General features: G+C 43.5%; 1 protein-coding gene across 6 annotated transcripts in view; it reads right to left on the bottom strand.

Moving 5' to 3' along the window:
- Positions 1-27445, bottom strand: part of LOC113951318 (transmembrane protein 132B-like) — a 230497-nt gene that overhangs the window by 177374 nt on the left and 25678 nt on the right. For 2 of the 6 annotated variants that reach the window (XM_027652175.1, XM_027652177.1), the window contains exon 2: positions 15949-16053. The exons of the other annotated variants lie outside the window; for them this stretch is intronic. The gene's annotated coding sequence lies outside the window, so the exon portion shown is untranslated. The remainder of the gene's footprint in view (positions 1-15948; positions 16054-27445) is intronic. 6 annotated transcript variants of the gene reach the window in all.

The following is a 27445-nucleotide window of genomic DNA, read 5'->3' on the forward strand; positions in this document are numbered from 1 at the left end:
TCTTTGGAGATACTGAAAAATTCCTTGCCTGAGCCAAAAATTACACGACGTTAAAATGCTGGCAGGAGATTCTCCAAAGGCTTTGCCAAAAATCAGGATGGTTGATCCAAAGCCTTTCTTCAGAGCAATGGGCTTTCACTGGATTGCCCATCCTGTTGTTTCGAAGTTCTTGGAGGAAACGAGCTCCAAACTGATGGGCCCGAACAACCCCGTGAAACCACAAAAGCAGCTTACAATAAAACCCCTGTAAAGTTATTAAGAACACAGATATGTCTTGAATGCAGAGAAAATCCTCTCTCTCACCAGCACACATCCATATCCCACTGTGACTGTAATCCCAGGAAGAGTATATGCCACGCATGGCCCTGCTGGGGACCGCGATAAAGCAAAACAGGATGGGGAGGTGAGCAGAGCAAAATCTGGGTGGGGCACCAGCCCCACAGCTCTGCCTGAGCACTGGGAGAAATTCACCTTTCACACCTCATTATTGCTGGATCTCTCACCTGGGCAGTGACTCTGACTACCCATGCTGATTTTGGGCACTGTTAGCAATGTAGATATTTAAAGAGTTAAATCTTGGCAGTGTTCAGATCTGTGGAAACCAGTCAACTTTCACTTAGGTCTCCCCTCAGAACTCTAGAGGTGCAGGCTGTTGCCTCCAGCAAGATTTGTGTCCCCATCCTGCAAACACGCACACACAGATATCATCTCAAGTGTGTGCAGTCTCACTAAGTCAGGGAGTTTTCCCACTGGAAAATTTAAGCACAAGCCACAAAGTTCCAAGACAGAGACCTGTGGGGTCATGCAGCCTTTTAGCTGCTTCAGAAAAAGCTTCATGGCTTTACAGATTCACCACTATTAGTTCAGAGATATTTGTGCCTTTTTTCTCTGAACCCAATCTTCAATCTGCATTTTGCATTGCTCTCACCAGCAACAAATATTACATTACACTAACCAGACTCCCAGAACAATACGTGTTCTCTGGCTCCCACAGGAGCAACCACACAGGCCTTATTCTGCAGGTCAGACATCATTAAGTCATCAATTCATATCTGCCTCTCAAGGAACAGCACATGGAAACACAAATCCTTCCTTTCTAATGATGGCTTCCTTTTTTGCCCCCACCCAAAATACCCAGAACAAAAGTTTCTGTTTTCTCTCAGATTCCTTTACTTAATTCAACATTTTATTTTTGGAATGACAACAGCCTCGAGCAACTCCATTAATTTGTTACAGAGTGAGAGAGCTTTGCATTCCTAGGGTGACTGCCGACCTCCTCCCCTGCTCCCTTGCTTATTGAAACAGTCCTGCTCAAGCACATCCCGGTATCAGAACAAAGCATAATTTTTCCACACTTGAATGCATTATTTTACTTTATGAATACACATTTGACATATTTTACAAATTTACGGTGGGTGCTGTCAGAATGGATGAAATAACCATCCCTCGGTGCCGCTTTTCTCTTACTACAGCGATCAAAGGCCGCAGCTTGTCATTCACACGTGGAGAACAGCTCCTCTTGGGGAGAGGGGAAGGAGCCTGCAGCCTCACCCAGGACTTCTTGAGTGTTTGTTTCCCTGAATTGCTAATTGTCAACAGACAGAGTTTGATTTTCTAAGAACAATGAAAATTCCCAGTAGCTCTGGAGGAGGCAGTTCAAGATCTTGTCAAAATATTTGTGTGTAAAGAAAGTGAAACCTTATTATGGTTTTCATGCTGTGAGGCACCAAATACAGTTACCTTGCTCACAGACAATTATTAACTTACAGGCAAAGACCAAAAACTCTTGAGCAAAAACCAAATTTGGATGAGGTCACACTTGCTGTGTGGTTCACTTGTGTTAACGTATTAACACAGTAAAAGATAATGAGCATTAGCTGACAGCATTTTCAAACTCTCAAAGAGTCAAGAAGAGTAAATTAGATCACATTTGAGATTCCCTGAGAAGGCAAAAAGCTGCATCTAATTCTTTTCGCAATGACAGGGTAATTATAAAACTGAGAGTCACAGGGCATCACTCTCTCAGCCCAGTGAGCATGGGCACGGCACAGCATCTGGGAATGCTGAGGATGCAGCTCCACCAGTGTCAGCATCTGCCCATTCAAAGCTGCTGTCTTGGGCAGTGACAGGGAGCAGCACAAGAGCCATGTTTACCTTCTGCTTAGTGGCATCTCCTATAAACCTTTTCGCGGAAACATCACAAGTGCAGTTCAAGTTTGAGTCAATTCAAGTTCAAGTCATATCTTATTACATCCAGTACTGCTCACCTATGCACAGCCTAGAGAATAAAATTCTGCAGAAACTCAGCATCCAGGCCACTTCAGCACTCTGCTTCGTCTGGCATTTATATCTAGAGCCAAGCACATAATTCACACTGCATAATTTATCCATGGGATTTAGCCCATAGAACACCCAAAGCAGATAACAATTTCTTCATACTTTCTTATTTTTTAGAAAATGCAGTCAATTTCTTCTCCCCTTCTTCTGAACTCTATAAAAAGAGTATGAATCTCTGGCTATCCTCTTTCAGGGCTTGAGCTCTTGGCTAGCTGTGATCAGACAGATTAATTCACCTCTTGTTCAGTCTTCCGCCTTCATCTGTTCTTGTTTCCTGAGTGGAGGAAAATGTGTGCAAGCACTAAATCTCAAACATGCTATTCTAACATTTGGATTCCATTATCCAAGAGATAACATATAATCCTATAATGATATGTAATAAATTAACATTTAATCTCATATCAGAGAGTTCAAAGGGATCAGAGCCAGCTGGTGCTAAAATAAGCATTTGCTAGAGGCTGCAAGAGTGGGAGCTGAAGATGAGATGTGTGAGTAAGATCTAAACTGCTCTGACGCTTTGGCTTGGCAACATATGTTGGCAAGGAAAGGATGGAATAAATCCTTGATATGAAGGGGACCATCTCTGAAACCAACCAACCTGTGCCCTTTCAGTGTGAGTGAAGTCCTTGCAGTCCTTTCAGCAGCAGGAGAGGAAGATTTCTCAGCTCAGAGCTAACAAGCAGGGAAGGTCATCGTCACACAGCGCTGCACAGGGGACTTAAACCAGTGCTTCATTCGTTCCCTATTTGTCAGGATGCCTTGAGATCTGATGAGGCTGGGAACAAGCACCCAGCCTGGGCCTGAACTCTCTCCAGCAGCAGAGAACCACAGTCAACCTCTTCTTTCCCTTGGCCCTACGTTATGCACATGCAGGACTGATGAAGGATGTATAGTTTCAACACAGAGAAGCCAAAAATAATTTCTCATTTTGTTTCCCTTTCACATGCCTCCACACACAGGGCTAATACATCAACCACTGCACAATCTTCATTAATAACAACAGCTGTTAATAAGGTTTTATCCATAGAGACTTCCTCAGTAAATGCACATAGTGAGTCTGGTGAGGGGGATTCGTTTCTCTCAAGACAGGCACAATTAAACCCTCGGCAGAAGACGCAGCCTCCCGAGCCACGTGAGGCAGTGATAACAAGCAAGGGCTGCTGACCCAAAGAGCAGAGACAAACTCCTAACTTGCCAAAATCCCTCCAACTTCCAACCAAGTTGAGATTTCACTGTTAGGGTAAGAGGATAAAGAATTGTCTTTGTCTTCCCAGATGCTCCGTGTGCCACCTCCATTGTCCCAGCCATGTCCTAAGCATGGTACATTTTCCTGGAAATCTGCAGACCTTAATCTTTGTTCACGGGCAATAGCAGCAAAAAAAACTATTGGCATCAGTCAGATTCAGGTCTTTTCTCTGAATCCAAAGACACACTTCATTGCTCCATCTCAGACTGGAATACACTGTAAAAAGAAGCCTCTTGGGTAGCCAAGAGAGGCAAGAATCCATCAGACAGAGACAGTGTTTTTTAAAAATCCTGTCAATTCTCTTTGCTAGTTTTTAGTGAAGACACATCAACTTTACTGTCAAATTAGCTAGAAAGCAACAGCAGCTAAAAAAAAATTGGAAAAAACACTAGACAAGACAACCAATAAAAATATACAGGGAGCTGAATTTCACAACTTGGCACTGACCACGGTTCTGTATATGAAGAAAACTTAATAAATAAAAATAACAAAAAAAATTGAAGTGTTATGGAGTTATCTTTGCTCTAGCATTTAACACACATTTCTATTACCCTTTCTCGATTAGCCAAATGAAGATCAATGTATCTATAAAACTCAATGACATGTTAATGCAAACCTTAAAAAAGATAAAATGTCTTTTATCTCAGCCTTAGGAAAACCTAATAAAGAATTAACAGTCCATGAAGCTGTGGAATTTCACTCAAGGCTTTACTTTATGCCAGGACTTCCTACTCCATTATTTTTTAATGGACAGGTTTCCCCAGGCTTTGGGACATGTTGGTACAACTGTAGATTGTCATTGAAATTGGTCCTATATTTTCCTTCAGAGCTGGATAGGGACCACACTGTAGTATGTGAACTAAAATATGGACAACACCCGCAGTGGATCAGAAATGAACATCTGGATCAGCTGTTAAATAAATATTCCCAAAAAATGGTAAAAAACCTGATTTTTATAATGATCTGAGAAATAATGAATTTATGAGGTAAAACTTTCACCTGCAGGATGAGCACTCTGGATCAGAGCTCATTTGTACCACCAGCATTTCAAATATATATCAGAAGCAAATGCCAGGAATCTACTAATGCAACACTGGATGTTGAATCTTTAAAGAGAAGCAGACAAATATTAGTCTAGGATTTTGCTCAAGATTGGTTCTCAGAATTAACAAGCCTTCAGTGACTGACACAGGTCATGCCAGGAGGCTGGGATCCATAAAGCCAGATACCCTTCAAGCTCATTGGAAAATTGGTCCCATCCAAGTTCCCAGCTATATTTATTTCTACTGACAAATACAGCAGCCAGATCAGAAATTTCAAATGCCAGTACTTAAAAACCAAATTAAATGCAACACTTCTGCACACATTTAAAAGCTGTTTGTGTTCAAAAGGGCCTGAACACCTGCAGCTCCCACTGAGACTAAAGGAAATGCAGATGATTCCAACTTCTGCTAATTGAGTTGGGTTTGACTTGGATGCCAAGGAAGGGGCCCACTCCTTTTAGGCACCCAAAGGTGAAGACCGAGCCCAGATGAGCAGGAAGTTTGTCGTGGGGGAACGTGTCAGGAGCAGGAGAGGCACAACGCAGAGCCTGAGCTCATATACTCTTCAAGGCTGACAGGTTTGGCCTTGTGAATCAGCACAGGGAGAAAAGAGACAGCAGTAGACAGGAAAAACAGTCCCAAGGAAAAGCAGGAGGCAACTGTCCAGGAAAGTAAGACAGGAAAAGCAGTGAGCAAAGAGGAGGTGGCAGGAGCAGGAAAGAAGCTTGACTATACAAAGACTGACAACTCACTATCTCCATTAAAAAAATCCAAGCCGTCAATCACTGGTCCCAAGAGCTAAAAGCCGCTTTGAAACCTTTCTGTCCTCCCTGGGAGGACAGAACACACTGGAGTCAGACCTTCCTGCATTGAAGGTCCCATCAGCACAGCATTCTCCTCCAGAGGCTGCACAATTCATACCAGTTTACCCGGGGCCATCCTCGGCTCCCTTTCTACCTTTGGTAGAACAGCTGCTTCTCCCAGGCACTCTGAGATTAATTATTCTTGATTCCTCTCCTGCACAGTGCCTTGATCTGGAAAATTTATTTAGATAACTTCTCAGGCAGCACATTTATCTGCTGGCCTCAACATCTGCCTGAGCATAAAAATCAACATCTGACTGATGACAAATGTCATAAAAGTTGGGTGGAGACTGTCCTCTGCCAACCTCACCAGTCTTGTTCTGGTAGACTTGGATCTCATGGCAAGAAGCCTGACTGCATCACCTGCTTCCTACTTGAGGAACAAGCACAGGACTCATCCAGAGTGAGAAATTAGGCATGGGGACAATGAGAGGGCACCCTGTCCCATCAGGACACAGGGACCATGCTGTGTTCAGTCCTCAGGCACAGGCACTGCCTGATTCAGGGTAAGGAGTTGGATGCCTCAGTTGCCCTGTTGTGAGGGTATGGGAACAAGGCTGACGAACCAAGCCACAGGCACTTCTGCCTCCACATACAAATGCTGGATATGGAACAACAGCCCCGGATGCATCCCTTACTGCAAATTCATTTGTTGGCAAAAGAGCTTATTTTGCCATCTTTACTCACCCATGATCTCACACACACCAAGTACCTTTGGATCACCACGGTGGGATGCTAAATTAATCAACAGGAAGCACAGCCTCCCAAAGGCAGCCTATTCCTGATCTATTCCTGGCTAATCTTCAAGGAATGCTCTGCTACTCTTACTCATACAGAAAATGTGTAAGCACTGCAAACACAAGAAAATACTGCTCTGTGCAGTGGGGTTCAGACCAGCATCTTTTGCTACCTGATATGAAAAATTCTGTCACCAGACCCCATATGCCAAGAGTCCCTTCCGAGAGCCACTACTTTAAGAATTCTTATAAAAGTCTACTGCAAGCTTCAGAAAACCAAACAAAGAGAGGAGAAATAAAGACTTACTTAATAAAAAGCAAAAATCCTAGCCCTTACCTTTCAAACACACCCTTTGAACTCATCATCTCTACTGAATTTTAGATGAAACCTAGAGCCAGATACTTTTAGGCATCAGAATATATATGAGCCTCCCTTTATATATGAGCCTCCCTCATAGCCTTCAGTTCAAGGCCAGGTAGACAGAAACATGAAGATGGAGGGTGAATTAGTTCAAGAGGGGGAACTTGTCAATCAAAGTTGCTAATGCAAGATCACAACAAAACTCAGGTTTAACCTCAGCAGTGACCACCCGTCATAGTGTGGCACTTTGACTGCTTGTCAGCAACCTGCTTTGAAGAGCAAGGATGCTGCACGAGTCTTCCTGGAACTCAGCAAGAAAAATGCATCTGTCTGCTGGGCAGCCCTCAAGGCTTCCCAAAGTCTGCAACCAAAGGAATTCTCAACATGTTTCAAGTCAGTTATGGAGAAGAAAAACTGCAGTATAAAGGATTAATAGAGATAGAGGCTCCACAACGCTCTCCTGGTACATCATTTCTCAGAAAAATTAGAGCACTTTTTACATAACCACATTTGACTGTGGCACAAGGTTGCACATGGAAAGACGCTGTGTGTCCCCCTCACCCCAAGCTCTAAGGACACCGGGCTGTTGAACACACCTGGAAAGAACAGATGGGAATGCAAGGTCCACATGCCAGGGAGCTCCCCAGGGAGTGTGTAGAGAAACTGAGGGTATCTGCAGTGAAATGGAGGATAGCCCAGAAAAGGCAACATTCTTCCTCTTCTTCTTGGCTCATGTCTGAATTTATTGGGATTTGTGTCTCCACACCAGGAGCAGTGTAGGTGTTTAGCTGGACCCCTGACATGGACTGCAAGTAGGTTTTGTCTCAACCAGCTTATCTGCACCAGTACAGACTTAGAGCTCATCCTGTTTTCCATGTAACCCTCCTGCCTTAGAGGCCTGTTGTCTGGACATCATCAACTGCAGGATTCATCACAGATTACAATATTTTAAACAGAACATGTTTGCCATGGGTTTTTTTCCAGAATATTAGTTTTCAGAAATGCAGTATATTTATTCATGCAGTTAATTGCGTGATTGTAATAAAAACAAAAATGTCTGCTGTTTCTTCTAAGTGCAGGGGTAAAAAAAAAAGAACAAAAAATACAATTTGAACTAATCAACAGCCTTATCTTACTCTTTCCGCAGTGTTTAATCACAATGTTTCCAGCATATACACAGCTTGCAACAAAGACCCAAACTAGTTAATTTTCCTAAAGCAAGAAGCCTTACGAAACCTGTAAAGTAAATAAGCCGATCTTCACCTTCTAAATATAAAGATATCCCACGATAGCAGGAAATTGTCCCAGGAGGTCTGGGCTCCTGGCAGTACTGGGGTACAGCGCAGGCATGGGGGAGCTCGGGCAATGGGAGCAGCAGTGGGGAAGGGGGGGCAGGGAAGGTTGAATCCATGCAATTCCCAGGGCTGGGCCGGTGCCTGTGCTGCTTCCAACAGCTCATCCCACAACAGCTTCAAATCTTGTCATTTTATCAATGAGAACCAGAAATTTGCGAAGACCAGCCTTCAGCGCACTTCATTATGTTTTTAGCATAAACTGAAAATCAATTGTGTCTTGTTAAAAAAAATTCCACCACAACAAACTAATTAGTGAGCCTCATTAATTTTTTATGCACGTTACTAATGTGCACGAAGCCAGCTGACCTTTCAGTGACTGGTGTCGCATACGTTACACACTTCACGTTTTCTGAGATTTACAGGAGTTGCAACACGTTTTCCAAAAGCTCAGAGCCGGCTTCTCCCTCCTGCCAGGTAATTCCTGATCACGTCTGCCTAGTCCAGCATGGCCAAACAATCAGGGAAGCACAAAGACACCTCTAAGCTATTTCCACCTGGAGAACAGATGCAAGCAAAGCCTGGCCACACCTGAGGGTATAAGGAAACACAGGGATTCAGTGGTCACCGAGAAAAACATCCCTGCAGGGACTGAGGATGCACAGCCTCTGTTCTGCTCACCCTCAGGATGATGCCAACTTCCATCCTGCTCAAATACTCACAGCAGGGGACACTCGTTGGTGGTTTCATAACAAATAGCCCAAATGCCATTCAGTCCATCCCAAAGGCAGCCTCAGCATGGCCCAAAGAATGGGATGTGCCACTGACAGATGCATGTGGCCATTAAGTCAGTAAAGCAGAAATAAAAGAATTTGGGAGTAAAATAAAACTTCTGCTTGAGTAAGGACTTCTGGATCAGGCATTAAATCTGCCTGGTATCTCTCTCCAGTGTTATCACACACCTATTTTCTCCTTGTAAAGCACAGTATTGATTTTTAAATGTTTTCATTCACACTGAGAAGCTTTCCAGGATTGGACTTTATTCTTCAATATTATCCACTGAACAGTGAAACACAGGATCATGTTGCCTGGGAGCACGAGAAGGTATTAATCACTGGGAGTCCATAAGAACAGCCTATCTGCAAGGAATTTCACAGGCAAATGTGAGCTTTCCTTGGGATGTGGGCATGGAGTAGATGACCCTTCATGTCCCCTCCTAGTCCTATTTCTCTACGAACAGTCAAGCACACTCTGCATCTGAAACAAGCTAGAGAGTTAACCTGCCCTCTGAGACATCAGCAGTATCTCAGCGGCGGGGAAGATGACAGGTTATCCTACTTTATGTCATCCCTCTAAAATCTGGCTATATTGGAGCTTATCTGTAAGCCATACTCTGAATTTCTCAGATCTTACCAATCACCACAATGTACTGTACAAAAAAAAGCAGCAGCTTCTCACAACTGAACACACTTTACAAGAGAATTTCCTGGGTCCAATATAGTCTCATCCTGATACTGGCCCATATTCACCATGGGAATCAGTCATGTTTGGAGGGTTAATTTGTTAAAATACAGCAAAGTGGCAAGTATTGAGAAGCATTATCCGAGTGACAAGTGCTTATGCATATTTTATGAAGCATCTTCAGCCACAGTTCAATGTATCCAAGAATACTTCTGAAAAATGGCAGATTCTGGAGGGGATTTGGAGAGGAAATAACATATAGAATAGGAGGACAGATGTTGGTAATTTATGATGCAAAGGCCTTTACTGAAAAGTGCAAATTTTGCTTAAGATTCTCTACAAATGCTATTTTAATGCTGATTTCCTCCTCTTTAGAATTTCACAAACTCTTCTCTGTAAGAACTTCAGCTTGGCTCAGAAGTTTAGCTTGGATCAAAAGCAGCATCTGTAACCAGCAATTAAACTGGGGCTTCAGTATTTTGCATGTTTTTAAAGCATATCCACCTTTTAACAAACCCACTTGGAAAAACACAGCTAAGCTGTATGTTGGAAATGTGAGAGTGCATGAGCGAATTCTGCCCTTCTGCCTTCACTCTTGTCAGGGTTATTGGAACTTTTTGACCTGGGACTAAAATCAGAACAGCAACAGAGCAGGAGTCAGTGAGATGGATGGCTGTTAATATCCAAAGAGGTCAGAAAACAGAAGCTAAATCATCTACTGAAAAAAGAAAAGCAGGATATATTGACCCAAGTGCTTCATCAGTCATTCCCACTGCCTCATGCACCATCTCATGATCTTGCTTTTCCTGTCAATATTTAAGATGATTTTGAACATGAATCATCTGGTTCTCCTCTCCTCCCTTCCTGCTCTACCCCAAAATGTTTGAACTACAAACGAGGAAGACTCTTGTTTCATGTCCCACATGCAAGAACCTGCACAGCTTTTCTGGTTGCCAACTCCTCCACAGGGATATGTGGCTTCATGGCTCCTCTGCAGCCCTCCAAAGACAACACATTACAGAGCAGATTATTTTCTGCAAGGCTGCGACAGAGGGGACTGTGAAATCCTCCTTGTATGTAAATATCAGTTAAAAATAAGAGGAGAACCATGTGCTGACTTCTCCTTCTGGCATTCATTTCAGACACTGCTGGATCATGCCAAAGTGCAAATGGATGGCAGACACCATCGTGTGCAGTTACTGCACTGGAAAACCTACATCAGTCCAGGGCTTTCACTCTATCACAGGGCAGCATTTCCTCCTCAGTTAAGGCAGCACAGTTATTTCGCACAAGGTGACATTTAAAAACCAAAGACGTTCCAAAAACCCCCACAACTTTATGGTTACATAAGTCAGCAATCAAAAAATTCAAGAATTAGAGTTCCCTGTACAACCACTCTGGGGATGGGAGCACCAGGGGTCAACTCCACAGCTGGGACAAGGCAAAAGCCTAAAATTTCATCCACCAACCCAGACCCATGATTTGGGGTGTCTCAAGCTCCTCTGTTTACTTCCACTACACAACAGCATGAGCTCAAATCACAGCTGTTCTGCATTTCACTTCCAATGGTGCCTCTGTCTCTCCTGCAAATCAGGAATGCCAAGGTGGGACCCCAGAGAACAAGGAAAGGCAAGCAGAGATCACCGAGGCAGCATGGGCTGCACCTATTTCCTTGGCACCACCGATAAAATCCGTGGTGAAGGATTCATAATCCATAATTCAGTGGCAGTCTCTACGCCCATGGATTGTTCCAGCCCAAACAATTAATGACCGTCAGAGATAAAAGCTGCTGACAGCCGGCTCCTGAGGCGGAGCGTGGGGGTAGCAGTGCTAATTATAAGCAGTGCTGATGTCTGGGCTTATCTGAAGCACAAGGGGACTCTGCTTCTCCAGTAGTGCTGCCTGAGATACACTGTCCATCACCAGGTCACACAGGCACAGCCACAACACCCCTGCGAAGGAGGGTCTGTGTACACCTACACCCCACCAGCACCACCTCAAACCCATCGCTGCTGCCCTGGTCCCAGTGCTGGTAGTGGTGCCCCGAGTGGTAGAGAGCTCTGGGGAGGGTCTCAACCCCACAGGCACTGCAGGCACCTGGCCAGATCCAGCACAGCCCCTCTGCAGCTCAGGGCTGCTCTGAGCATGCCAATACTTCATGCTCACATACACCCACAGTGCTCTTGGAGGAGAGCAATCACCCTGCACAACACCACCTCGCCCATCCCAAGCAGAATTTATTTACCTTTTTTGTTTGTTTGTTTCAATCTGATAAGTTGAAATTTCAGTATACTTGTCTGCAAAAACACTGCATTACAGAGACATATAACAAATACCGACTGTTTATAGACTCGGTTATTTATTCCCAGCGTATCTTCCTGCCTTTTACTGGCCACGTCTTTTATCAGCAATAACCAAGTACCTTTCAAGTTGACAACCTGTTTGGTTTACGGCTGGAAAATGCATCCAAGTGTCTTTCAAGCTTGCTCTCGCTGCATAGAATTCAAATTGCTCAATGAATGTCATTTTTGCAAAGTTTAGTTTGGATATTATTCATATTTTGCTTTGGGTTTTTTTGTTTATCATTATCGTCTTAGGATGGGCTCCTCAAGGCCAAGCAAACTTTTCACACTCAACAGTGTCAGTGCCAGAACCAAATCTACTGGTCCACCTATTGCCCAAAATTATAGTCTCTGAAAAGAAGAATAATCATAATCAAGGTCCAAGCAATTTCAAGATGCTAAGCCTTTTCTAGTTAGCATGAAAGGGAGCTGGGCTTCAAGGATTTAGGAAGAAAATCAGCTCATGAAGACTGACAAAAGAAAAGAAAGTAGTTGGAGGCTGACTTTGGAGCAGCTTGCAGGGGCACCCAGTCTGCTGGGACCTGCAAGGCACACACACAGCTACAGGATTTCAAGGCAACAGGAGAAGCCCACACTCAGACATGGACTCCAGCCCTGTCATGTCCATTGAAACAGAGAAGATGGTTTCACTTACACATAGGGAGAAAACCCAAAGCACTGGAATGAAGCCGAGAGGCTTCTCAGGATGTGTGGTCACCTCTCATACCTGCTCCCCTCCCACACTCAGGTACCAGCTGGCAGGAGTCTGACCTCCTCCTTCCCTGCCAGTGCTCCACCTCCTCACCAAGGGCTTACTTCACATCACTCTTCCCATCATTTATTTCCTTTTGAAAGTGCTGATTCTCAAACAATAATCACACTTTTGTGTTTTAATGTTCTGATTGTACTTAGCTCCCTGCTCTCCCCCAAGTCCCCCTCCAGGTTCACAGCAATGACACCTTCCCTTCAGATTCCCTCTCCAAGAGCCATCATTTCTCTCCATAATTGAATTGTTGTCATGGAAATCATTCCTCCTCTCCATCTTACTGAAAGGTTTTAAAAAAAACCAGCCCCCTGCTCTACCACCTCTCCAGCAATCAGCCACACCACAGCTCCTCCCTGAGCACTCCACAGCCCTGACAGCAACGTGAAAGCCCCCAGTGCCCTCCTCCCACTGCCCCACGTGGGCTGACTCGACCCAAATATCTGGGCACCAACACGAGGAATCATTTTTGGACACCACATAGGTGATTGCCAGGTTTGCCACACCACTTTCCTTCTCAGAGGTGCAACACCCTCAACAGCTCAGGAGCCATCAGCTATCAAAGGCAGGGTGCAGCCACAGCCACCTGTTCTCTGTCTACATGAATACAGAGAGAGAGATATAGATGTAAAGTGTTTGGGTATTTTGTATAAAAATGTTTTTGCTTACATAACAGTCAGTAATTCTGCAGTCAAGAAACTCTGTTTGTTTTTCCAGGCTGGAAAGTTAATTACTGAAAATCACCTTTGATGAACTTCCAAGACAAAGGCTGCTGGCTCCAGAAGCAGAGCAGGGCTGAGCTGGCTCCAAAGAGAGAGGAAGAAACAACTGTGCTCAAAATATAACCCATTAAACTGCTACACTGGGCACCTGTACCCAGGTGCTGGGGGCTGCAGGGCCACCAAACTCAGGCCACCTTCTTCAACTTTATTTGACAAAGGCAAAAACAGAGGTCAATGTGAAGCCAAGGACAGCTTTCAGCTCTTCCTAATAGGCAGGGACTGCACAGAGAACCAGGATTAAAATACCCTAAATCCCAGCTAGGAAGACACAAGCAAGCATTCAGCCATGACTAATACCCCAAATATTCTCAAGATGGAAAACAAGAAATCTCTTCCATGATCATTCACTGACATAGTCCCATAAAGCTGCTAATTAGAATGGTGTTTACAGTCTATATTTCATGTCATTTGATGTTTTTACTCTGATTAGTTATTCTATCACCTGCAGAGAGCTAGTTAGCTGAATGCAAAGATGTCATTGGACTTAATCAAGTAAAGTAGCATTTCAGAGAGGGAATTCAGCTAGCTCCATCCTGCTCAGTGCTGCTACCCCGTTAATAACTTCTTCTAAAATTAAAGTTGAATGAAATCTAAGAAAAGTCAAGTTAGGTCAGTGCTCAGAAGAGAGACGTGCAAGAAAATGGGTGAGCTGCAGAAAACCTGTGTATTACTGATCCTTTCTTCTGCATAAACAACCCAGTTGGACACCACAGCTTCTGGAGGAACTATAAAGCCAGGTTTAGTGGTTCTGTGTTCCCAGACTACACAGTGCATCTCCTAGGAGAAGAAACACTCCTCCCAGGGTCTTCTCACACCAAGGCCTCTAGCCCACCTGAATTGCTTTCAGATTTCAAATACGATGGGAAGATGTTCCCTCTCTCCCAGACAGGTCACACTGGGCCCCACATCCACCAAACCCTCCTGAGGGGTGCTGGAGCAGCAGCATCACGTCATGTGCCTCCCCTGCACACAGTCCTGCAGAGAGCTTTTTTATCATTCCATGTCATGCTGATTTTTGTGCTGCTGATACTCTACTGTAACTCCCAGTCCTTTACCTCAAGTGTTGCCCAGCCTGCTATTTGCCAAATATTGCAATTCTTGCCCCAGGCTACCATTTGACTCTTTCATCCCTTTTTCCAGATCACCATTTCAGTCTGTCCAGATTATTTTAAGAAAGCGCTCTGGTTTTTCTTCCCCAAGAATGTACAGCCTCTCCTGACTTTATATCACCTGTCAGCTTAACAAACATATTCTCCATTCCATTACCCAGATTGATAATGAAAATATTGAATTCAGATGGACAGGAGCCAGCCCTGCAGAGCCTCACAGATTTTTCTGGGAATTCAGGATAAACAGGCTGGTCCATAAAGCCCTGATTCCTCTTTTCCCTCTGTTTTACACACTGGTACCATTTTTACTATTCTGTTTCTACCATTAAACTCCCACCTTGCTTGCACACCTGATGCTCTCACTGTGATGCTGCAGACAGATCTCTGGGGCACCTGAAGCCCCCAAGATCCTGCTGAAAACACCTCAAATTGCAGCTGACAGGGAGGTGTCCCCTCCATCAGAGGCACACGTGGGGTCACTCACAGTGTCCCCAGAGAGCCTGGCCCCCCAGCACCTCTGGCCTTTCCCTGCCAGCACTCAGGACCAGCACCCTGCTTGGTGGAAGACACAAATATGCTTTGGCTTTAGAACAAAAATTGTTGCTTTTTTCCCCCCCATTTAGCTTCCTAATCACAGCTAGCCAAGCTTGAAAATGCTATCGTGCATTATGCAATAATCCACCGAGAGCAGGGGGACTTTGCATAAACTGTGTGCTGTAATGAAAAGCATTTCCCCCCCTCTGCCAAGGGGCAAAAAAAACCAAAAAAAAAACCTCTCAACCCACACAAAACAAACAAAACCTCTGTTCTCTAAGAGAATTTTACCAGCTGTTTGTTCCGTTTCAGTCATACATCTACTGATAATACTTCTGACAAAAGCAGAGCAGAAAACAGCTCAATTTGCAAAAAGCTGGGCTGTGTTCACCTCTAAAAAATCCACTGATTTGCCCCAAATTCCACTAAAAAACACTTCTAAAGGCTGCTTCTCCAACTGAGGGGATGGGGTTCCTTTTTGGAACCTTATTTAGTCATTAGAATGGAGAAATAGCTCTCTCTACAAGACACAGAGCACTGAAATATTCTAAAATTAATAAACTGGTCTACTTGGTGCATTTTAAAATTAGATTTCATTTTTCAGAGAACCTGTATGCAAAGTTGCAGCCTAATGCAAATTGAAGCAGTAATAAACACTTCAAAAACATGTTTATAATAGAAATGCTAACAAATCCTTAACTATAATGATAATGGCTTGCTAGGCAGCTCTATAATGTAAAATTAATCCTTAACATGCCTTAATTTTTTTTCCACTGGGTCATTTAATAATGTGATAACTCATTTCTTTCCTCTGCCTTCATCTCTCACATTGCCATGGAGACAATTGTGAATCAGATATAAATAAAAATACTCTAACACTGTGGCACCACATGTTCTTTTGATCCATTGCCAACATGATTTTAAAATTGCAGGAATACACAGGAGCTCAATAATTAACAATTCATTTGCTAAGAAATCGCTTCTTTTTAGCCAGTTTCCTGGTGATTTGCTAAGTCAGGAATGCTCACAAACATGAGCAAAAAATTAAAAAGTTCTGTATTTCCTTTCAAATACCCACCTTGCACTTCAATCAGCAACTCAGAGGAAAACAATTATTGCAGACCAGAGCCCGAGAGCCAGCCCTGTATTTCCTTTTGTAGTCTCATCAATCTCGGTGTGATTTCTAACAGGAATAAATTTCAAGGTAATTTTTAATTGTTTGAGCTCAGAATTTACTTACAAGGACAAACAGAAGTATGCAGTGAACAAGTTTATTGCTGGCCTCTTATTATCTGAAGTGTCAAAGCGAGGGCACGGATCCCTGCCTCTGTATTAGTACATACAGCAGTAGAAAGATTAAGAATAATTATGCATTAATGATCTTGACACCCCTTAATTGCTACCCACTGATAGAGGCCATAATCCCTCATATTATCCACGTTCTCAGGAATTCTGACGCAAAACTCTCCCCCGCAACAATACCGACGTGAATTTGCACAGGGGCAGGTCTGGTCCAGCACCTTTTCAGACCAGAGGATGTTAAACTGAATCCTTGCTGAGGAGCACATGATCTCAAGCACCTCCAGCACTCTCAACACATGGTCACTGTCACTGTACATGACCTGCAACAACTCACAGCTCCACACTCACAACATGAGGACGGTCCTGGCGCTCCACAATTAAGGACCTGAGCTTGTTAAAGAGCTCCACTGTGTGCTTAAACCTTTCAAGTCTGGTAAGAACTCACAGTCTCAGGTTTTATAAAGGCTCTTATGCAACTCCAAAACTTTTGTTTGTAGTTACATAAACCCCTCAGCTAAGCAGCATTATTGTACTATTTACATGGTATTCTGTCCAGCCTCACCAGGCATTCCCAGCCTGGCATCCCAAGAGGAGATATGTTTCTCTGCACAGCGTTTTCCATCTTCTGCTGCCTTAGAAGTGGAAGGGCCAGCATGGGCTGACCAAGTTATTAATCACTGCCATGTCTATTCCATTAAAACACACAAGCTACAACCCTACAAATGCCCCTGTGCATCACAGGGAAACCTCACAAATACAAGGACTTGTAAAAAAAACCCCGGCTTCAGCAACTGTTCTGTCCAAAAGGATTCAAAGTGATTTAAGAGCTCAACTCTGACTCTCAAGAGCAAAATAGACACCAAAAGAGTTTAAATAATAGTGAGGACTCAATGGCTCAGAGCTTGCCTTCCCAATATAATTCCCTCTGTAATGGCTAATTATAATTAGTGATATGGCAGGTACAGCTTGATACCAGTCCGATCCTTTTAGTGACTTACAATGATCTGCTTCTAGAGCAGGACAGAGGAAGAAAAGCAAGGGAAAAGTAAAAATAAAAAAGGAAAGAGAGGAAAAAAAGGTCACTCTTTCCCATGACAGCTGCTTAGAGCTGGTCCATGGGGACGTAACACATGTCAACCAGCCCCACCAGCTGTCTGCAGATGGAGAGCTTCACCAGCAGCTGCTCCAGCTTCGGCTCTGCCCTCTCCTCCACTGCAGTAACTCACAGGTGGACACATCCATGGCCAGTGCTTTCAGAAATGGGACATTAGTGCACCTGAGGCATTTGCTCTTCCTCTGTCAGCACGTACAGAGTAATGGCATTCAAACCCTGCTTCAAATCCAAACCCTAAATAAATACAATAGATATTACTTGGATAAAGCCTAGTAGGGAACCTGTGGCTGCCAACCAGCATGGAAATGTAAACACAGAGCAACGATTTTGTATAAGGTGAGTTCGCTTTTTGTGCCTCCCTGCCACTCAATCCTGGCATTTGATCAAGCAAAGTAAGCTGGTATTTCAGTGAGGGACGCAAATAACCCCGAAATGCAGGAAAACTGCATGGTGTTCAGTTCTGCACAGTGGATAACACCAGCCCCATCACCACAGGGCAGGTGAGCAGGGACACACAGACCTCCTGCACATGGACACACTACTTTCAGATTCCCAGGAAATGCCAAACAGCCATGGGAGGTGTAGGAGAATGCAACTCAGTAGAGAAGGCAAAAAGCAGGGACAGAGGGGGCTCTTCTTCACTTTTTGCACAATTTGACCTAAATTTCGTGCTCACTCTAAGCAGTCAGGAGAGGATTGGGGAGCAATAAGTTCCTACAGGGCTTTAGCCTTCTGCATAACTCTGCTGCAGAAAAGCTGCACGACTTCCATATCTCTTAATGGGCAGCTTTTGCCTACTGCCTATGTCCAATTTCTCCCTTTGATCTGGCCCAGTCTCCTATAAACAAAGTCAAAATATAAACATCGATATCCATACCACAGAGTCAAGGCAGGAGGGAATTTTTAGTAGAGGGAGAGGGCTTAATGCAGAAAATAACTTTGACATTTTGTTGTACTCACTGAAAAACTCTTCAACACCTACAGCCTGGCTAAGACATTTGAAAATACAGATGAGTTTCCAATCGATGCACAGCCTATCCTTGGGAGGAAAGCAAGGCATAACAATGCCACATTATATATCCACTATCCCAGTGGGACAAATCAATGATTCACGATTTTTCTAAATGCCAGGCTGCACCATACCCTTCCTCCTCCTCACTGGTGCATATTTCTATAACAAAATGAACTGGTCTGGTGACCTGACCTCAGCTGCAGTATTTGCTACAAAATCTCACAGTTAACCCCAGCTTCAACACCCTGAGAATGCTCCCACTGATGGGCAAGGCTGGCATTGCTTAGTCTGAAATCCCATCAGCTCCAACTGCTGAGTTTCAAAAAGAGAAAACTAACAGAGAAATGTACCAAGACCTCTGGGGAGACATGAGAAGGAAGAAGCCTCAGTCCTCAGAGATGGGGGTGCTGGAGTGAAAGCTGACTAAGTCAGTAGTTAAGACAGACGTGCACAGAAGTCTTCCACCATCCAAACCAACTCTTCTCCCATTATTTCTTGTTCCTACAGTTTTCTTTGAAAAAGGTTGCATAGAATTAGATTCCAACTGGGGAACTTCCATGCATGGATGGCAAGAGGGAAGAAAGGGAGAGACTATGGGATATTCTTCCCCCCAGAGCACTGTCTCACAGCAGGGAAACTCAGGGACAGCTCAGGGATGGAACTAACACAGATCCTGAGGCAAATAGAGCACAGGGCTTACCTTATCAGGAAAGTTTCAACTGTGGAGCTGGCTTAACATGTTCCAACAGAACAACTTGGAGGGAGGGTTGGTGGCACCCCCCAGCCCTACTGCCCACCCCAGCTATTGCCAGCACTGCCCGTGTGGTGCCTGCCTGGCATGGGAAGGCAGAAGCCTCGTGGTGGCCCAGCCAGCTGGGCTGCCCTGGGCCAGGCAGGGGGAGAGAAGGCAGCTGGAGCTGTCAGCTGCAGGAGTCCCCTCCGTCTGGCTTGGAGGCAGCCAGGCAGGACTTAGGATGGCAGCCTAGTCTTGCAAACATTATCTCTGCTTTGTGACTGCAGAATTGAGACACGCACAGATGAAGCATCCGCAGAAATTCAGAGCCCAGCCGCTGTGAAGGACTTAACACACATCTCCTGATCACAGCCTAATAACTTAAAACACAAAACTATCTCCTGCTCTCCTCCATCTAAACACCTCAGTAACCATTAAACATTCAAAAGGGAGTAGCAAAGCCTACACGCCAATTAAACCGTGATTCAGTAAAACAACATCTTTGTGATGGATGTGCTGCGATATCCTGTGTGCTCCTTCTGCAGGGCTCTGCTTTTCATCGGCTGCTGTAGCATGGAGTTTATAACACACAAGTTCCCACCCTTGTTAAGATTTTGCTGCCTGTGTTCACTATCAAAGGCTCCCCATATTTATTAGCAGTTTGGTAACAAAGCGAAGCACTTGTGAAACTGGTCCCAAGCTCCGCTCGCTGAACTGTGAATTAACTGTAAATATAATTAGAGCTCTACCTCACACTCGGGACTGGGAGGAACAGGAGGTCTGCCCCAGAGCTGTAACTACAGCAGTATGCAAGTCCAGGGCTGACAAAAATAGCAACCCCAGCTAAAAGAGCAGAATTAATTACATGAACTGTTAAAACAAGCTACACAGAGTGGTTGTTCCTCTACTTCAAAATTAAGAGTAAATTCCTTCCTGCACTGTTTGAGGAACGAGCAACAACTGGAGCAGCCACAGTCCCCTCCCACTGCACTGCTGATTTCCAGGAGTTCTGATTCCATGAAGCACTGCTCAGCCACAGAGAAAAATTAAACCAAAATTTTCTAAGACAGACCTGCAAACTGATTTTCAAAGGTACCCTTCTGCACCCTTTTAGAAAAGTCCAGCCTTCTGGTAAGATGATGAACACAGCCATCGTGAGCACCCCCAGGCAGCTCCTCCCCGACGAGGAGAATGGTGCTCTCACATAAGACAAGCAATAAACGATGAGCAGGGCTGTAATGGAAGGGCAAAGAGAGCTGTGACAGCTGAAAACCCAAGATATTTTCAGGAAATGATGTACTGTTCACCCTGTTGGACTGGGGGAGCCTCAGCAGGCAGAAGGGAAGGTGATAACGGGTCAGCAAGGACCAGAGGGAGCAGAGCCAGCTCGATTTGAGTGCAGTAAAGATCAGATGAAGTGATCCCAAAAGGGGATCTGTCAGGGAAACTGCAGCAACCGCTACAAGTTTGGAAGACTTAGTCTGATGGTCAGGAAGATATTCCCTCAGAGACAGCACAGGAACAGGTGCCAGGGAGAGGACGAACACCCATTCCAGGGGAAGGGGCTTTGGGGCTCATCTCACATGAGCAAAACCACTGCTCATGTAGGCAACTGTCCTCCAAGCAGGAGGCTGGAAACCTCCAGAAGATCCTTCCAACCAACATTTCCACAGTGTCACCTGTGTGAGATCAAATGAGATGCATTTGGTAGGGCACTGCACCCATCCACACACTTCTGCCCTAAGTCCATGACCGCAGAGGAAGGCAACACGCTGTAAATCAAACAAAAAGCCTCGTAACACAATGTCTCCTTGTGCTGCCTTCTTCCATAAACAAGCAAGATTTATGCATTCCTGGGACTGTTAACAAGAGCCATTTGTCTTTATTTCTGCATGTAACTAATGGAGACACCAGCAACATTGATGAGCCTCATGGGATTAATTAATGAAGCCATTTTCAAGGGGGGTGTCTGTGGGCTTGGTTTCTCTCGTATTAAAGGAAACGTCAAGCGTTTTTCAAAGCACGGGATGAAATTTCATTTAAGAGACCAATGGCCCATGTGAGTGCAATCGTTACCTGGCCTAGCAAAAAATTACCAGTGTCCAGAAGGTTGACGACTTTCTCAAGTTTTCTTTAATTACTGTATTTTACAGTTATTAAAGCAGCACAGAGAATCAAATCCAACAAGGTCATAAAAGGAGGGAAAAAAAAAAGCCAGAGGGTCCATATGGTTCCACATGGTGATGGCCAGAACCAAGGTGGTTCTTTTAGTTACCCATTTCAAACCAGTCTGGAGGAACCTGGAATTCAGGACTCTCCTCTTTCCCAGGACAATCACACAAATCAGAATTAAATAAATAAATAAATAAAAGGTAAAAAACCTCACGGTCCCACAATAAATCAAAGGGTCAGCAGGGATTAGCATCATGTTTTCTATAGGTTCATCTTCCTATTCAGTGAGGGGTGGAAGGACAGGACTGACCGGAAACACTGGAGACAGTTTAAACTTTGTAAATATGAGCTTTCACCAAGACGACACAAGCAGAAATGAGTCATTAACTTAATTCATTTTATGAAAAAGTTGAATAAAGGTTAATAGAAAATTAGTCATCTTTCCTTATTTTTTTTCCTACCCATCCTATATAATTTAATTAAAAACGTGTTCTTGAGTTCCAGAGGATGATTAAAAATAACCTCTTAAAATAACCCCTTTTCTATTAAACTCCTTAGGTTTGTACAAGAATTCCTATAGAACCTTATTAAATTTCTGTTTACCTCTGCTACATTTAATTTCTATTCTACACATCTTTTCCTTAAGTCCAAAGGGATTTCATGATGGTGGTGGCTTATTAAATAAATATTATTTCCCATGGTTGGCAGTCCAAACTTAAGATCAGTGCAGGAGAACATCCACGGTGTAAAAATCTCTTTAAAAAGCAACACTATTAGCTTTGCTTTTCTGAATGGAACACAGGAAGACAGTTGAAAAGAACTTTTCTAGTTATCACTACTGTAACTTAGCAGAACAAGACAGGAATAAGGTTGGAATGGCTGTTGTTGGTTAGTTTTTTTACTCCTTGGTATTTTAATTTCACAGTGGCACATGCAAGAACACAACCCATAGCAACTCAGCCTCTCTGCAGACTCGCTGAAAGCCAAGAATGTTTCTTCCCAGTTTTCTTATGTTGCTGTGGAGCTACAGTACAGAGCTCTGCAGCATTTATTAAAACAAGGCCAGATTGCTTTACAACAGGTAGGATATATTCAACAAAACCAAAAAAGTCCAGAGCTTGCAGGCATATGTATTCAAAACAGCAGAACAGCTCCGTCATCCTTACTCAAGCAGATGCCTCTTTCTGTCAGCCTCCTCGAAAATTTGATCCAGCTAAATTCGTTCAGCTGTTTCTGTGTTTGGTTCATCCACACTGAATTTGCGACTAAATCTACACAAGTCAGAAGCCCAGAAAGGCTTGTCCGAGTTGCACAGACCTACTTCAATTTTTAAGCAGCAAAACGACCAGCAAACCTCACACCCAGAACCCACCTTGCTGCACGACCAATGATGCAACACCGAGGAACCAGCTCTGGGGTGGTCCAATATTTTAAGCTTGGCTTCACCCAACCAGGTTTGCTGAAGGGCTGCAGGCTGTAATGGGACTTAGGTGCTTAAATGTCTTATTGGACTTTACTGTGGGAATGCATCAGCACTTTCAAGGGAAGATGGGAAGTGAATAGTCACCTGTAAATGCCCAAGCATGTGTGGTCATGGGGAAGGGAGGCAGACCTGGCACATGGCACATGTCCTCACCACCAAGGCCTCCAAAAGAGCCCTCCAGGAGCAGTGCCAAGGTCTTTCCTGGCCCACAGCCACCTGCCTCCACAGCACAAGACTGATGCACAGGCAGAATATGCCATTTTGAAACTAAGTGCACAAGAAAATCTTCTTTGATATCATGCAGCCAATCCTAAGGGGAACAATTATAGGAGATAAAAAGAACAGACAGGGGGGGAAAAAAAAAAGATTTATGCAGTTTCTACATTTCATTAGGAAAGCCTGTGGATTTGGCAGTCACCTTGAGCAGCATTAAGGAAGGAAAGGAGGAGCCAGTAAACATTCAGGAGCTGTAACATTGCAGCTCTACCCTCAGGTAACTGTGCTGCCATTAAAGGCCAAATCTAATAAGAGCTCATTCTGGCTTCCAAGCCAGAACAGCCTTCAATAATCAATTAAACTGAGATAAGGCTGCATCTGATTCCATGTAGACGGACCACTCGAGCCTGGGCCCCTCATCAGTTTTCCAAGATCAATATGGATCAATGTATCATGGTCAGGCACATATCAATCATCCCTAAAGGTTGTGATCGAACACCAGTTCTCTGAGCACAGAACAGGAGCCCCCCCTTATTTTTCTTTGCAAAGCTGAGACTAAACTGTTTTGTTCCCCAAGAATGACATAAAAGGAGGATTAAAGAGGAACCTTTCTGTTTAGAAGGAACACTATATTACATGAAAGGGGGTTGTGTTCTTTAAGACCCAGAACAAAAATCCCAGCTATAATCTGTATGCAAAGGACCTTCCAGCAGCTGTCTAACTGCCATGGACTCAGTTCCCTCATGGTTTTATTGCCACTGAACCTTGCTTGGCTTTCCACCTCAACATCAGATTTTCTTTTCTGAACAGAACAGAATAATTCCTAATTTGAATTCCACTGCACAACAGAAACGGCCTGTAAAATCTTAAAAAGAAGTCAGTTCCCTCTAGCAGAATAGAAGATATATTTGGCTTCAGGACTGTATAGAGCAGAACATAAAATTAAAATAACAGACATCATGGAGTTTGATAGCATCGTCCAATCTCAAAGATCTCAAAATACATTACTAACTGCAACAGCCATTGCTCTGTTAGACAGCTACACATCTCCAAAGTGAATCATATATTCAAGAGAGGAGTTTAAAAGTCTTCATGAAAATGGAAAGTACTTTGTTGATCCACAAAATGCTACCAGCTCTGGGAGGGAGCACAGCAGCACTAGACAAAGGTCATAACATTCGCCACAGGTGTGTCTGTTACTCCAGCTCAGTTTAGACAGCAAGAGTAAATTAGCATTTACTCTCTCACCAGCAGAGAAAGATCATCCTATAAATGTATTTTCATCAGCTTTATGTAATTCAGAATCTTCACTTCCTTTGCTCTTCCCAGTACTTAATGCCTAAAGAACAGATTCTGTGGTTAAAAATTGGTATTGCTATAAAGCAATGTAATAATAATATCCTTTTTCAAGCCAACTCCCACAGGCTCCTCACTAGATGGTTTAATCGAAAATGATAGTTAACAGTTGCCTCAGTGTTTTCATTAGTGGCTACTTTTTCCTTTTTTTTTAAGTTTTAGCTTTTACAGAGATAAAAGAAAGCAAGCACAATCTGTTCTAAAAAGTTTCTGAAGTTCCCACTTCAGTATTGTTGATTCAAAGCAGTCCAATAGACTTTTTTAAGTCTTATTTCTTTTTTTATTATGTGCCTTTTAAGAATAAGCTTGGTTTATCCTTTATCCTCTTTCTGCAGACACAGGAGAGTCAGATCTATACTCAATATCCAACTTCCACAAAGAGAAACTCATTCTAACTTTTTTTTTTTATTTTTAATGCAAAACCTAGAATTCAATTTTTAGGTCTCTCAAATACCTCCCGATGCTGATAAACAGGAACATAATCCAAGCAAAATAAGTGTCTCAAATCCTCACAGCTAAATTCCAATTTCTGTGCAAATTTCAAACGCTGCCCTCTGGTTCCAAAAGTTACACGTTGCACAAGCAGATAGTAAAGGCAGTGACTTGATTTGTTCTGCCAAGTATATAACATGTCACAAAATACTGCAGAGGAAAGCTCAAAATTAGCCATTCCAGCACCTCCATAATCAATGGAAAAGAACACTGGACTCCCCCGAGCCACCAAGCAGGTCTCCAAACTCTGACATTTTCATTATGAGAGCTTGTTTTCCAAGTCATTAATTTGTCAGCATCTCTACAGTATTTCATAACTCCAGAAGAGCAGCAAACTAAAACGTCTTGAGATCAAATGCCCAAAGACTTCCCTTCCACTGCAACTCATAGAAAACAGCTGGTTTTCGCTTAAACATCCACCCCAGCATGGCCATGCCCTTGAGCTCAGGAAAAAAGCCAGAAGCTGGGAACACTTTGCTTTTCCCTCTCAGCTACGATGGGAGCAGATTTCAATAGGGGAAAATATCAGGCTGAAAAATTCTGGTTAAAGTCAGGCATTGAGCATTTGAGCATTCACGAAGTCATTGCAGGGATCCTCTGGCAGCAAAGTAAAGAAAAGCAGCATCCTGCAGGACTGAGCTTGACTCCTAAAGAGTTAGACAAGCTTTTGAAGATCTAGTCCTTATGCACTCATTCCAAGAGATGCCAGCAGCTAAACTTTGCCACATCTGAGTGCAGAGAAAGAAGACATCCCTGGGCAGAGCCTGTCAGATTTATTATTTTCTCTGCTTCCCATAAAACTTTGCACCGCAAACCCCAATTTTTTATACAAAATTTTTTTAAAGGAAGCTAACTCTTAAAGCTCCCAAAAGAGCCACTAATTCCTAACCAATCCCAGAAGGCAATCTACTCAATGCATTTTTCCTTGACTCAAACTCCTGCTCACTGTCATGGGAATAAGTTGGGCAACATGAGAAATATACAGGTGGCAGAACAGAGACGTGCAACCAGAGGAATCCAAGTCAGGGTGGAGGCACAATGGGGAAAATCCTGCCTGTGGAAAAAGCACCAACTTCATTACTTAACCCTGTCCATGGATTTTTGCTTTTGTTATGCCCTTTGCCATTTACATGCTCTAAGTACTTTCTGCTCAATTTAGGAGAGCACCATAAATACAACTGGAACCTTCAAAACCATCACTGTGACACCGAACTGACCCGGTGTGGAACAGGCCTGACATCACCGCCTAAGATAGCTCTGAACTGCCTGGCTGACAGGGCAATTCCCTCTGCTAAGAGAGGGGCACTATCTCCATGGGAAGAACAACTGATGTGGGTCAGCATTTGAAACCCTTCAGCTTCATTTAGACCCCACCAAGATAAATCCAGCTGAGCAAGTCCCCATTCCATCCCTCCATCCAGGGCCTGGCACCACACATTGATCCAAGGAGAAAACACTTACTTTTTGCTGAAACAAAGTATTAAAACCATCAGAGCTGGCAACTGAGAGTATCTTTCAAAAGACTGACCAAAAGCAGGACAAAACTTGAGATTTCCGAGTCATCCATTTCATACACATCCTGCAAGGTAAAGACTTGAGCACATATCACCTTAGAGATATTTTTTTCTTGATCTAGAGGATAAAGGAAGAAAAACATAATTGCCACATGCCATAACACCTGCTAGCTGTCAGCTGAAATAAAAAGGAAAATGCCAATTCTGCTCCTAAAACCAGGACCAAAAGTGTTGCACCCTGAAGCAGGACACAGCCCTCAAAGGTAATCCCTGGGGGTGTTAAAGAAACACCACCCTTGTGACAGCATAAGGAAAGTCAGCAAATTATTTCTGAGGACTTTATGGCCTCAAGAATACCAGAAGGAAAAAGAAAAAAAAGAAATACACCTCATTTCACCTGCACGTATTCTGCATGCTCCAATATACCATACATTTGTCATATTACTGTGTGCATGTTATTATCTAGGGATACATCAGAAACTGCTACCAAGGTAACAAGGATAGTAATAAACAGCAACCAGGGGAAAAACACCACCAGGAAGACAATGCATTACCTCAGGTTATGTTTTCGCTCCCCCTCTTACAGCCTTTTTGGTTATTAACATATCAAATATTGGATTTGTATAATTTGACACCTTTTGCATTTTTTGAGAATTAAGATCAGAGTTTTTAATAGCTCTGCTGAAGGAAAAAAAAAATCTCATTAAGGACTGAAGACAAAGTGCTCTGAGATTTCTCACACAAGGGACTCTCCAGAGGAGACATATTTGTGTGAGTCAACAGCATATGTCACTCTCAGAAAATAACGCATTTGAATGAGACCTTTTCTCTGCTAGTTTTACTTAATGAACAAACAGAACAAATCTTCAGCACTTCTCTTCAAAAGTGTGCATGGCAAGGCATAAGTTAAACTGGTTTTTGGACTTCACCGTGGCAGGCAAAAGAATTTGCTGATTCTGGTGCAGATTTTGGGAGAATTGGCAGCATAGGGCAATTTTATCATCTTTTTATGATAAGATGACAATTCAGGAGCCTAGCAAATCCTTAGAATGAAGTCTCTAGTGGATGGATGCAAACAGAAAAGAGCCCAGGCACCTCTGCTGCTGTTTTGCCAATCACATTTATATACCTGGCCCAGATCAGCAAAGGGAAAACTGAGCTCTTTCAGGGGCCCAGATGGA

Source organism: Corapipo altera, unplaced genomic scaffold, assembly GCF_003945725.1.
Source record: "Corapipo altera isolate COAL_440 unplaced genomic scaffold, ASM394572v1 67, whole genome shotgun sequence".
Classification (NCBI taxonomy): domain Eukaryota; kingdom Metazoa; phylum Chordata; class Aves; order Passeriformes; family Pipridae; genus Corapipo; species Corapipo altera.